This window comes from Ursus arctos, unplaced genomic scaffold, assembly GCF_023065955.2.
Source record: "Ursus arctos isolate Adak ecotype North America unplaced genomic scaffold, UrsArc2.0 scaffold_32, whole genome shotgun sequence".
Classification (NCBI taxonomy): domain Eukaryota; kingdom Metazoa; phylum Chordata; class Mammalia; order Carnivora; family Ursidae; genus Ursus; species Ursus arctos.
In genome coordinates, this window is record NW_026623008.1 from 6452956 (window position 1) to 6466141 (window position 13186).

At 56.5% G+C, this 13186-nt stretch overlaps 1 protein-coding gene across 1 annotated transcript in view; it reads left to right on the forward strand.

Moving 5' to 3' along the window:
- The first annotated feature begins 5913 nt into the window (after positions 1 to 5913).
- Positions 5914 to 13186, forward strand: part of SPSB1 (splA/ryanodine receptor domain and SOCS box containing 1) — a 66791-nt gene continuing 59518 nt past the window's right edge. The window contains exon 1 of the mRNA XM_044391386.3: positions 5914 to 6118. The gene's annotated coding sequence lies outside the window, so the exon portion shown is untranslated. The remainder of the gene's footprint in view (positions 6119 to 13186) is intronic.

The window sequence follows — 13186 nt, forward strand, 5'->3', positions numbered from 1 at the left end:
ACCACCTAGAGCCTGGGGGCGCGGCAAGAATCCTGGACGCTGTTTGAAGAGTGTGAGTGGGGTCCATGTGCCATAGGCATCTTGCAAAGATCACTTTCACTGCTGAGTGGGAAACGGATTGGAGGAGCCGTGGGTGCCAGCAGGAAGGTGGGTGAGGAGACCGTGGCAGCCATCCAGGGGACAGGGGATGGGGACAGGTGATGAGGGCATGTGCGTCAGTTCCCAAGGGCAGCTTCAACAAAATCCCACAAACCGAGCGGCTTAAAACAACAGGAATGTATTCTCTCACAGTTCTGGAGGCTGGAAGTTCAAGATCGGGGTGTCAGCTGGGCCATGCTCCCTCGGAAAGCTCTAGGAGAGAATCCTTCTTGGCCTCTGCTGCTTGTTGTGGCTGTCAGCAATCCTTGGCTTGTAGATGGATCCCTCTGATCCCGGACATCACATCATGTTCTTGTCAGGACACTTGCCATTGATTAGGACCTGCTCTCATCCAGGATGACCTCATCTTCACTGGACGACATTCCGGACCTCTTTCCAAGTAAGGTCATGTTCACAATATGTGGCTGAGCAAGGATTTGGGGGACAAGCCCTTCAACCCAGTGCACATGGCATAGGGTGGGTGTGTTGAGGAGGGGACAAGGAACAGACGGTCTGGGGAGTCACTTAGGGGGTAAAATGAATGGACTGTGGAGCTGGGCCCACTGCTGGCCATCTGGGCCTTCACTCTTCTCTCGATCACCCTGCCGACCCTCCACCTGGCTGCAGAGCCCCCCCTGGAGGTGCTGTCCACTCACTTGGCTGTTGTTCTGTACCTGACCCTTCCGCAGGCTGACAGGGCAGCACTTACCCTTCTCTCGGCCACGTGGTGCTCCTGGCGCCCTGGATTCACAGACATCGATCTGACCTGGGCCAACATACACCTGGGGCTTTGGAGGTCACTCCAGGTTCATGTCCCGGCTCTGCCACTTACTGGCCAGGCAACTCTGGGTGATCTGCTTAAGCACTTTGCTTCCCGGCTTCCCCCTTTGTAAAATGTAGGCAATCATAGCGCCTACCTCATAGGAGGGTCATAGCAAATGATCCCTAGGAGATGTAGAGCACAGGGCACGGTTCCTGGCATAGTGTAAGCATTCAATAAATGTTTACTTTTGTAAATAGATACAAAAATACAATATATATATATATATATTCATGTATATTATACATATGGCCATCGTATGGGTTTGGATACCTTCATTTTTCCTTCTTCCAACCTGATGTCCCCTGGAGAGAAAGATTCAGGACTTCCCTGATGAGGAAACAGCCCAGCCAGAGCAGGCATCACCAATCCCAGCCAGAACGTGCGGGGCTCTGTGCAGAAGGGTGGCAGGACCAATGTTCCAAGCTCTTGGAGATGCTTTTCTAGGAGCGACGCATAATGGAAACTGGTCTTCATACTGGTCCCCGTGGGATCAAGGCGAACTTCACAAGCTCCTGGCACAGAGCAGCACACAGCTCCTTCCGCATAAGTGCTTGCTGAGGGAGTGAGGCGGCTGAGCCCCTGGCTGGGGACTGGGGCACCCTGACATGAGGATGGAACAGATAGCCTGGACCAGGGGGTTTGGACTCATTCCCAAGGTGTCTACCAAACACAGCAAGCCCTGCTGTGGGGGACAGGAAGAAAAAACGACTCCTTGACTATTGGAGGCCTCTGCTCTGTCATTTGGGAACAGAAGAATGACCTTTCTAGAATCTTTAGGTAGAGTCTGAAAGTATGAACTGAGGTCACTGAATACAGATCTCAGTCTAAAGAAAAACAGACCACGGAGCAAATTTACCAAAAGTGGTTATTGATTATCACTTCTTACTATCCGAAATGATCTCACTTACTGTTTATTGTCTGTCTCTCCCCCTTACCTTGAAATTCTCTGAGGTCGGGAACCTGGTCTGTTTTGTCTACTCTTCTCCCTCCAGCAAGCAGAAGAGCGCTGCGCTGCACAGCGTCTGTTCATTCAGTCCCTCCCTCACTGTTTCAGTCCAAAAAAAATACTGAAGGACCAGATGAATAAACACTTGGAGGGGCGCTTCACTTCTCTTGTGGAGTTTTATAATTCTTTAATATTGAGGATGTTGTCCCACAGGAAAAAAATACACTGATAGACTCTGGTAAAGAGTTCAGACAGGCTGGGGCACCCGGCGTGATCCTGGCATTCTGGGATCGAGCCCCACATCAGGCTCCTCTGCTATGAGCCTGCTTCTTCCTCTCCCACTCCCCCTGCTTCTGTTCCCTCTCTCGCTGGCTGTCTCTATCTCTTCAAATAAATAAAAAATAAAATCTTAAAAAAAAAAAAAAGAGTTCAGACAAGCCAAGACCACAGCGGGCTCACTTATACTTCTCTTTTTGAAGGTGTTCTCGAAGAACTTTGCAATGATTAGTGGCACAAGCCCAAGATCATCTCTTCTCGAGGTCACAGAGAGTCTCTTCAATCTTGGTTATCACCTAGTGTCTCATTTAAAGCTACAGAACCTCAGCTCTGCATCTTTCCCTTTATTCTGATGATTGATAATGTCTGATAGAGCTACACTGCAATATCACATTCTGCCAGCAGGTGTCGCTGTCTAACAATACATGACCTTGGGTGCCACCCACAGTCTTTTAAGGCCAAGAGTCTAAGAAATGAACCAGTGTACTAATTCACGGAGGCTGTAAGATAAAATTCTGTAAGATAAGGTCCCCTCTATTTCAATTTCACTTCATGAGGTACGTATATCTTATGTTAGGGGTGCAGAATGGGCCCCTAATTAATTTTATTAATATGCTTCAGTGTTCTCCCAGTTCTGGTGGATCTTGCCACACTTGCATGTTATGGATCTCATGCTTTTACCAGGAAAGCTTTTTTTTTTTTTTTAATTGCCAATAATAATAATACCTAAAATGCATCTATTATTTTGAAATTCCTCAAAATTTTGAAATTCCTCTGATTTCAGTCTAACACATTGCCCCACACCTGTTGTGCTCAGTATTTGTTGGATTGCCCCTCCCCCCCAGCAAATCCTGGGGGACACATAGAGCTGTCCTGCAGATGGAGAAACTGAGTCTCAGAAAGGTTAAGTCACTTGCTCAAGGTCCTACAGGCAGTGAATGACAGGGCTGGGGTTTGTCTTATTCCAAATCCCTTGTCCGTCCATTCACTCCATGCAGCAAAAGGGACCCAGAGAAGATGGGTGCCCCGGGAGACAAGAGCTTGGAGGGCTCAAAGGTGTCCAAGCCGTCTCTGGACGGATCTTCCATCATCAGAAAAAGCAGCCGATGTTAATTGGCTCTCTACTAATTACTTCCCGTCATTTTCCTGAAACAGATTACAGAAGGGAACAAATTGTGTGTGCCGATGCTAGTGATGAAATGTGTGTGGGGAGTGTAGGGGGGTGGAGTCGGGTGATGGCATCACCAGGAGCCCTGAGCCAACCCCCCCCTCCCTACTCACCCCTGTGGAGCAGAGATACTTAGTTTAAGACTTGAGACAGTCTTTAAATTCCTGGATGTTTATCAGCTGACGTCACAATATTTCAAAGATTTTGTATCTTTGTAGCAAACAATAGTATCAGCATTGATAGGGTGAGTACACGCCCCTTTCTCACAATCTGGTCTCCACGATTGCTCAACAATGCTCCATGCTGCAGTGGGTCCCTGCTGGATGACCAGCTGTCCAGCATGGTCCTGCCTACCTGCCCAGAGTCCTGGTGGAGAGGAAGGCTCACTCCCCAGAGATTCCTTTGGGAAATTTAGGTCAGCAGGATCTAATTACCCAACTGGCTCAGAGCTGTGATTTCAAGATTAATGCTGAAGGAGGGTGGAGTGGGAGTGCTGAGGACTTCTAATTGGGAACCATCTGTTTCAGGGCCCTCACATCAAAGGTGGGGTCTCTGGCCCTCAGTGAACAGACGCCGCCACTTGAATTACACGCAGTCGGCCCCAGTCTGCCCCAGAAGGTCTCCTCCAGGATAAGAGGTGAAGCCTGGAGGAGTCCCACTCAGGAGGCTGACTGCAGCCCCAGCCCCAGGAGAGGACAGCACGCGGGGAGGGGCATACACTTCCTGCATACCACACCCCACCACGCTTACTCCTCCAAGGGAGAGGTCCAACGCACAGAAGTGGCTGTACTTTTTAGGAATTAGACGACTCCGAGGTATACCAGTCACTTGGAAAGATCCCCTTGCCATCCTGGATGTTTTCTTCATAGCTCTCCCATGCACTATTACATTCTGGGACAACTAACAGTTCTCACATTGCAAAGTGGCTGAAGGGAGCCCTGGGCTCTCTCTAAATCCCAGCCACCCCTGCGTTGCTGACAATGGCTGCCCACCTGAGCAGCCTGGGTTCCTAGACAACTGGCATCAGGGGTACTAACCGAGCCACCAGAACGTCCACTGAGGCAGCCAGTCCCATGGCAGCCAGTGAGCCTCAGTAATTTTTTTTTCTTTTAGATTTTATGTATTTATTTGACAGAAAGAGAGCGAGCAAGCGTAAGCAGGGGGGAGCAACAGAGGGAGAGGCAGAAGCAGGCTCTCCACTGAGCAAGGAGCCCAACGTGGGGCTCGATCCCAGGACCCCAAGATCATGACCTGAGCCAAAGGCAGATGCCCAACTGACTGAGCCACCCGGGCGCCCCAGCCTTAGCAAGTTTTTAATTCAAAACAAAACAAAACTAATTTTCAGGGCAGGGAAGTGAGAAAGTGGAAACCATATCAGAGTCCAGAGGCTCTGATCCAGCAGCCCACAGGTAGGGCTCTCTCACTTTAGGAGTGTAACAACAGTCCTGCCCCATAGAGTCATGGTAAAGATGAAATAACAGGAAACCACTTTACGTGTTACAGCTCTAATAATGCTAATTCCCCACCCCCTTCAATGGACACTACACACAGAGGTGGAGAAGTACAGGGAGATTTTGCTCTTAAAACACTAATTTCTTTTTTTTTAATTTATTTTTATTAAACATTTTATTTATTTGAGAGAGGGAACTCGAGCAGAGGGGTCCGGGAGAGGGAGAGGGTGAAGCAGACTCCCCACTGGGCAGGGAGCCCAGGGATCATGACCTGAGCTGAAGGCAGAGGCTTAACCCACCGAGCCACCCAGGCGCCTCAACACTAATTTCTTTAAAACGTTCCGTTTCTAGGGCTGCGGAGGAAAATTCCTTTGGGGAGCCAAGAGCCACAAGACACTCTGTAAGAAGTCCTGGTGGTGGAGGACCGACCAGGCAATCGCTCGCTCATTCATTCAACAAACATTCATGGAGCCTCGCCTGCTGTGTGCTCTGAGCTGAGGAGCCCGGGGCCAGGGGGTCTGGGAGTTCAGAGACCCCCGCCAGTCCCTGTGGGTACCGAAAGGGAAACGCATGGGGGCAGGGGCGGGGCGGAGAGTCCCTGGATTATCTTGCTGGCCTACATCCTCCTCTCCTGCGCCTTCGAATTACGGAACTTTACACCGCTGGGAATTTCAGATGAGGCAAGCAAGGCCTTGCTCCCAAGGTTATTGAAACAACCCCCACCCTCCCAAGAGATTTTAAAAATTATTATTAGTAAGCCCCCCTCCCCCGCACGGCCGTGGCCCTCCGGGTGTTGCAACCTAGGCCTCTCGCCCAACGGAGGCTGCCCGGCGTTTCCCAAAGACGCCTCCGGAGGGACCGAAGCTCCGGTGCCGCCCCGCGGGCTCCGGCTGCCTCCGGGTGGGGCGGCGGCGCGGGCGGAGGAGGGGGCGGCCGAGGGAACGCCCGGCACCGTGGACGCCCTCGCCGCCCCGCGCCCCGCGGCCGCCCTTGGGGCGCACACACCCTGCGCGCGGGAGCGGGAGGCGCTGCGGGAGCGGGAGCCCTGGGCGAGGGGGCGGGGCGGGGCGGGGCACACGGGCCCCGCCCCCCGGCGCTTGCTCTCCCCGCACTTTAAAGCCTTCGCCTGCTTTTTCTTTGCACAGAAGTTGCGCTCGGGCTGCCCGCGCGCTCGCAGCAGGAACCAGGCTCCAGGCGCTGGCGCCGGGGCCGCGGGAGGAGGCGAGTTCGCTCCCTGCGGCGGGCGCGGCCCGGGCGCCCCGGCCTCCTCGGCCCCGGAGAGCGGCGGCGGCGGCGGCGGCGGCCTCCCTGACGCGGTAGGCAGCGCCGGGCACGGGCACAGGGCGGGTGGGAGTCCGGGCGGGGATCGCGGTACTCGGGGATCGAGTGGGGGGCGCGGGGCTGGGCGCTGGGGACCCGGTGGGTGAGGGTCCCGCCGGGGACCCGCTAGGGGGCCGCGGGGAACCCTTCTTTCGCCCCAGGTCCCGGCCGAGGGGTCCAGGGCGCCGCCCAGCGCCGCTGCGGCTGTGGGCGCCTGCGGGTCGCGGCGGCCCGCGGTCCCACCTGCGGGGGCGAGACAGGGCGGGGGTCCCGGCAGCCGCCACCGCCGTCGCGCCCGGGGTTGAGCCTCGGCTGCTGCAGACCCGGGGAAGGGACCCCGGGCGCGCGGCGGCCCCCACCGGCTTCCAGGTGCCCGGGCGCTCCCGGCCTCCGTTCCCGAGACCGTCCCAGAGGCCGAGGCGGGGGCACTGACCTGCCCCTCCCACACGGGGGCAGAGCGACCCCGCTCCGCGAAGTTACTTTCGCTTTTCCCGCCAGTCGGGACCCGGATCTGCAGCGCGGCCCTACTGGCCCCCTCGGGAGTCCCCCGCCCTGCCCGCCGCGCCTCCCCCGGGGAGCCCGCCGGGCCGACACGCCGGGCGGCGCCTCCCTCTCCGCCGTCCCGGAGCCGCCGCAGCTTCTCCCGGCAACCAGGGGGGAGCCGAGTGTTGTGTCAGCCGATCGATTAAAACAGAGAAACCAGAGTAGTGTGGGTCGGTCGGTGGCACCGCGGGATGGGTCGGCCCGAGGCCGGGGTGTGTGGGGACTTCGTGATTGTCCTGTTCGAGTCCAAGGCAAAGGCTCCTGGAATCCTAACTGGCCCCTGGCGAGGTGGCTTGCCCTGATGGGAGACCGCAAGTGTGTGTGATTGAGTGTGCGTCTGTGTGTGAGAGGTCTGGTGACCGTGTGTTTGTGTGTCTCTGAGCCTGCCTGTGTGGGTGTGTCTGAGCGAGCCAAGGTGGTATGTCTGAGTGTGTGCCTGTGTGAGATTGTGCGTGCAGAGTGTGTTTCCGTGTCTTTGAGTAGCTCTGAGTGTTTCTGTGTGTCTGTGGGCATCAGTGAGTGTGTGTCTGGGGTGAGTGTGTGTGTGAGAGAGAGTGTGTGTCTGTCGGTGAGTTAGTGTGTGTGTCTCTGAATGTGTGCCTGGGGGGTGTGTGTGAGTGTGTCTGGGGTGAGTATGCATCTCTGGGAGAGTGTGTGTGTGTGTGTGTGTGCCCGCGCCACCTATGGTAACCCGGTAGTGGGGTTGCTGGCGCCCCAGAGCTGCTTAACTTGACTTCCCTTGCTCGGTTCTTTCTCCAAAGTGGGCCGTGCAGACTGATTGCCCTGCCAGTGCCAGCTGAGAACACAGTCTCCTTCTCCTTCCCTCTCTTTTTCTCTGAAAATGAACCGGAGGGTTTGGGGGTGAGTTGGCAGGGGCTGCTTCCTGAGTGAGTAATATTTAATTAAACACTCCAGCCAGTAGCATCACAAACTGGTCATGAGCTGACTTTTAACAGGTGGTGATGGTAAAAACGCCGTCCCTGGTGACTACAGTTTGGTGTCCTTGGCAGAATTCTCTCCTGGGGCAGGACAGCTGGGGAGGGGGCCCAGAACTTCATCCCTGGTTGCTGGTGTGAGGACAGCAAACATCCCTTCTCTCCCCTAGTCCTTTCTGATACTCCCCCCTGGGTGGTAGAAGGTGCTAGATTTGGCATGAGGGGCGTAGACAGGCTTGCCTCTGCTGAGGTATCGTGGAGCTAGGGAAGCCCTATCTTACTCACAGGGCATCTGTGTAGGCCAACCTTTCCCTTCCCGGCAGAGGCCGGGAGAGTGTGGCTGACTTGCACACGACGGGGAGCCAGGGCTGTGGACCGTCTCCAGAGCCCTGGCTGTTGCCCTGCGTTACTGCTTCTGGTGCTGAGGTCATGGACAGGCACCTCATGTCTCCCCAGCTGTAAGGTGATGGACTGGATTAGATCATTTTAAGCACTTCTTGTTCTCTTATTACTTTTTCTCCTGCAGAGAGTGCTTTACCCAGGAGAGGGAGAGAGAGTTTGCCAGTGGAGAGGTGTGGAGAGGCCCAAAGCAATAACTTTACAAATCCTTTTCTTTCCCAGCCTGGCTACCTCCAGGGAAGCAGAAAGACTCAAAGCAGCGGCGCCCAGATCACAGTGGTCCTGACAGGCACCAGCCGAGGGGGGGGGCAGACCCGGCTTCAGGGAGGTTGGGGCTATGGGGAGATCGTGAGTTCTGGGGGTTGTGCGGCTCTTAGGAAGGAGTGGTCCCACCAGGGGCCCTGGGTGATGTCATTTTGTCGCTGGGTGAGGCTGCATTCCTTGGGCTGTTCTAGCAAGGCCCAAATCACCCTTCCGGGGGCTCCTGGGGCTGCCTCCTGAAGCGCTGTGAGCCCCTGGGCCATCAGCGAACAGGCCGGGGGGGCTAGCTGGTGGAGGCCCTCGCTGGCCCTGCTCACTAGGACAACAGAGACTGTGCTCCCCTGGCTGGGCCTGGTCCCCTTCCTGGACCTTCCCGCTCCTCGGGTGAGCAGAAACTTGCCTACTGCTGCGTTTTCCCATTTAGCAAAACCTCCGGTTCTATGGTGTTGGGGGTTTTGTCCAGGAATTTCACAGCAGCTCTTTCCAAGAAATAGGCTGTGGCTCGTGGGCATAATCAGTTTATATTTTGGTGCCTGACGAGTTTGAGAAGGAGGATCTTTAGCAGACAAAAGCACAGGGCAGGTGTAGCTGTGCTCTGTCTGCCTAGGGATGTGCAAGCCTGTCCCTCCCCCACGAGCCTGACTGATGAAATCCAGACTTCGTGTTGGACTTCCCACCTAGCGCTTTCCCTTTTCCCAGGTAGCTGATCGAGTGAGTCCCTCCTCCTCTGAGACTAAAAGGCCAGCTCATAGCCAGGTGTCAGGCCTGTCCTGCTCCGTGCTTCCCAGGCGTGACATTGTTGGATGACGATGATGGTGGTGGTGGCGGTAGGAGATGGTTTTAGAGCCCGTACCAGTGCCAGGCTCGGATCTGAGTCCTTGACACATTAACCCTTGTACTTCTCCTAAGAACACAGGGCAGCGAGCAGTTTCTCCTTCCATCCTCCTCCTCCTGGGGTTGGAAGGGCGGCCACACGGCTTGGCCAGAGTCCTGCTGCTACCGGGGGGCGGAGCAAAACTCTGACCCTAATTTTGGTGCTTAAGCTCTCTCAATCAGTACAGTATGCCCCCTCTTTCCCCTTGACCTTTTCTTCAAGAAGCACGTGCTAATTTTTTTAATGAAAAATGTTTATTATTATGGAAAATTGCAAATGTATACCAGAGCTGGGAGAAGGGTATAAGGTTCCCCCACCAGCTTTAAGTGTCAACACATACACACGCAGCCACGCTCACATGCACCCACACACGTGCACACACTCATGCTGGACTCTTCAGAAGCAAATCTCAGACGTGGTATCAGGTCATCTGTACGTACTTGCTAAGCATTTAAGCGGAATCTCACGTCTCAAAGACATAGACTGAGTCCACGGGGGCGGATTGGGGTAAGTGCACTCTGCCTGACTTGGACTTGAGGGTCCCTCCTGGCTGTGGCAAGGGGAGGACGGCTCATTGGCAGATCTCTCTTGCTGCTGCCACCACCACGCCCCCCCCCCCAAGTCTTCGGGAAGCTTCTTGCTTGTTTTGTGTTCTAAAGTCCTGTTCATTGCTCAACGTTACAAATAAGTGAGTCCACTGGTCATGAGACAGACCACATCAAGAACAGACCCAGGCTCCCTGTGGGCCTCCCTTGGAGATGGGGGGAGGACCCGAAAGGCGCAGCCCTGCTTTGCCCCCCATCGAGGCTGGGCCTTGGGTGGCATGGGCATTCGAGATAGGGCCTGGGCGGCCGGGGATGTGGAAGTGGTTTGTTAACAAGGTGGTCCCCAACCCAAGGTTAAACCCAAGCTTAACCGTCTTGATTGAAGTCCCAACGGTGTAGGTAATGGATGGAGGAATGTGGGGGCACCTGCCACCCTCGGGATGCCTCTGGGAAAATGAGGGAGCCGGTGGGTGATTTGGGCCCAAGAGTCTGGGCATGTGGGATGTAAATGCCATGGGGGGAGGGATCCGGGATCTACCTGGTGACAAGGTCTTGACAGCTGCCCCAGCTGTGAACGGCGCTTGCCAGACAGGCTGCTCGGGGTTCCACGGCTGCTGGCTCTGCTGTCGGGCCCGTGATTCTTAAAAACGTTGCCTGCGTCCTGCTGCGTCTCTTTCCCGCTGGTTGGGACGGAGGCTGGTGGCATTTTCAAGGCCGAATTGGGACACAGGGTGTGCACAAGGGTGAAGAGAATTGTAAATGTCTTGAGCCTCCTGGCCAGTTCGGGGGTCAGAGTGGATGGCGACCCTAGGGAGGGGGCCGGGGGCCAGACGCCTGGAGGTGCCTGGAGCCTCTCCCAGGTAGAAATGGTCTATGGTTGTGTCCAGATGGCAGCTAGGCTTGGGGCGCTAGAGAGAAGCCTGGGCTGGAGACAGAAACTGTGGACCCTTCTTTCCAAGGGGGTTCTCAGAAGAGCATCTGGCATGAGACGAGGCATGCCCGGGAATAGAACCCTGGTTCTGGCATTTTCATCTAGAATGGGGGGAGAGACTCTTGTACCTCAGGGCCCAGTTGCTCCTGCATGTTCCGGAAGGTCTGCCTCTGACAGCAGGGGTGTGTGTGGGGTCCCCACAGTGGGTGCCAGGCCGCCCCAGAGCCACATGGGAAGGCCTCTCTCGGTTTAGGGGTTTCATACTTACCTCTCATTTTATTGTAAAATGCATGTGACATCACATTTCCCATCGTAGCCGTCGCTAAGCGTGCCGCAGTGAGAAGCACGTTCGCACTGGGGTGCGGCCGCCACGTCCATCTCCCGGACTCTTTCCAGGCTGCAAAACTCAAACTCTGTCTCCATTAGACGCTAACTCCCCATTCTCCTTCCCCAGCCCCTGGCACCCTCCGTTCCGCTTCTGTCTCTATGGGGTTGACTCCTCTAGGTCCCTAGATGCGTGGGGTCCTACTCATTGTCCTTCTGTGACTGGCTCACCTCACCCCGCAGGACGTCCTTAGGTTCGTGCACGTTGTAGACTGTGTCCGAATCCCCTTCCTTTTTAAAGCTGAATCCTAGTGCGTTGTATGGGTCGACCACATTTTATTTATCCATTCTTACGTGGAGGTACCCTTAGTCTCTTTTTATGGCACTCCCTGAGAGCACAGGCTCCCGGGAGGGGAATCGCTGTGGGCCTTCGGGGTGCTGGGGGGGAGTGTGGATAATGGGGTCGCCGATGCTAGGCTGCTTGGGCCCCCGCCCCACCCTGATGCGACTGGCCCAGCCCCGCAGGCTGCTGCCCCCTCCTGTTGGTTGGATATAAGGTGAGGCTGCCTGTGGGAGCTCGCAGGGTCCGGGGAGCCTAGGTCATGGGGTAGAGGGAGCCCCAGGGCTCTGGCTACCCTTGGTCGCTTAGCCCCCAGAGCTGCCCTCAGGGCAAAAGGAGCAGCTTCTCCAGCTTCTGCCTGCCATCCTGCCTCCCACTCGCAGGTCAATACAACTGGACTCCACTTCCTCACTTCCCTGGCACTTCTAGATCTTTCCAGGAGCTCCCGGATGTCACTGGCCCAACTGCCAATACTCACTGACCCTGCTGCTTTGGTGCCATCACTCCTCCTTCCTGCTTAGAGAATTCTCTGCACCTGCCCTGCCCTCCCAGCAACCCCCTCTCCCCTGCTCCCCACTTCCCCACCTCCCCTTCCCCGTCCCTGTCCTTACAGCTCTCCCACCCACCCACCTCCTGATGTCCCTCATAGCCTCCGTCCCCTGCATCTATGTCTCGCTGACCCCCAACTCTGCCCTCCCACCCCCACCCTGCCCCATGTTCCATGCTGACCAGCCCAGCACATTCCTACCTGGGTGCTCTGCAAGCCCGTCTCACTGAACTTTTACAACCTGAGTAACACATGTCTCCCTCCTCCCTGGCCCCCTGGCTCACATGGCGTGTCTGCGGCGGGCAGCCGGGCCTCCACCTTCCACCCAGAAACCCAAGCCAGACACACACTCCCCCGCCTCGAGGCACCACAGAGAGCCTGGCCGGTGTCCCACTGGACTGTGGGCTGTGGGGTGGGCAGGGCCAGGCCACGTGGGTCTCGCTCATCCCTCTGCCCCCAGTGTTCAGCACACACAGTAGGCTCCTACCAGGTACCTGTTGGATAGATGGGTGTGGGTAGGGCGGGTAGTGCTTCTGAGCAGGGGGCTTGGAGAGACCTGAATCTGGGCTCAGGGCTGTAGCCCAGACCCAGGCTTTCCCTCAGAGCCTCTGCTGCTCTGACCGTGCAGTGTGACAACCACTTTGTGGGGTGGCCGTGAGGTCTCAGGGAGGTGACGTGCTCCAGTGCTGGCCGCGGTGCCTAGTCCCGACGTGCTGGGGGTGGTGGCATTGCTCCCCACAGACCCGCCCGTCAGAGAACCCGACTGCCCCGTGACCCTGTGGGAGGTCCAGAAGTCCAAAACAGGCCTCCCCTCCTGAGCTATTTTTGGACTGCTCGGCGTTCATTCTTCCATTCACGCATGTATTGAGCCCCTACAGTATGCAGCCAGTCTGCTGGGCTGAGGATACGAAGGATGAAGTGGGGGGGGGGGTGTCACTCTCAGAGACCTCTCTGCCTAGTGGGGGAGATCAGCCCATTTCCAGGGATGACCTTCCCAGCCTGTCGTGGAGAGCCTGACAAGGAGAGGGTGGGGGGAGGTCGGTGGGCATTCCAGGTGGAAGCTTGGCAGGTGTGGGAGGGGAGCGTGGGGCGTGGGGCTGGGTGGGGGCGGAGTGAGGGCAGAGGGGCAGGGGGACACTGGGAGGGGGCCTGTGGGGAGAGGAGCCGGGGCACAGGATGTTCCGGGAGGCTGAGCTCTGAGGTGGGCTCCTGGAAGCAATGGCTGAGGGGCGACTCTGGGGCGACTGCACGTTTGGGTCTGTCGTCTTTACCCTCTCGGCCGCGGGTCCCTACAGCGGGATGGCTGCCTCCTGCAGTAGTTTGCCCAGCATGTGTTTGCTATAAATAGCCAGGTTTTGACCAGGG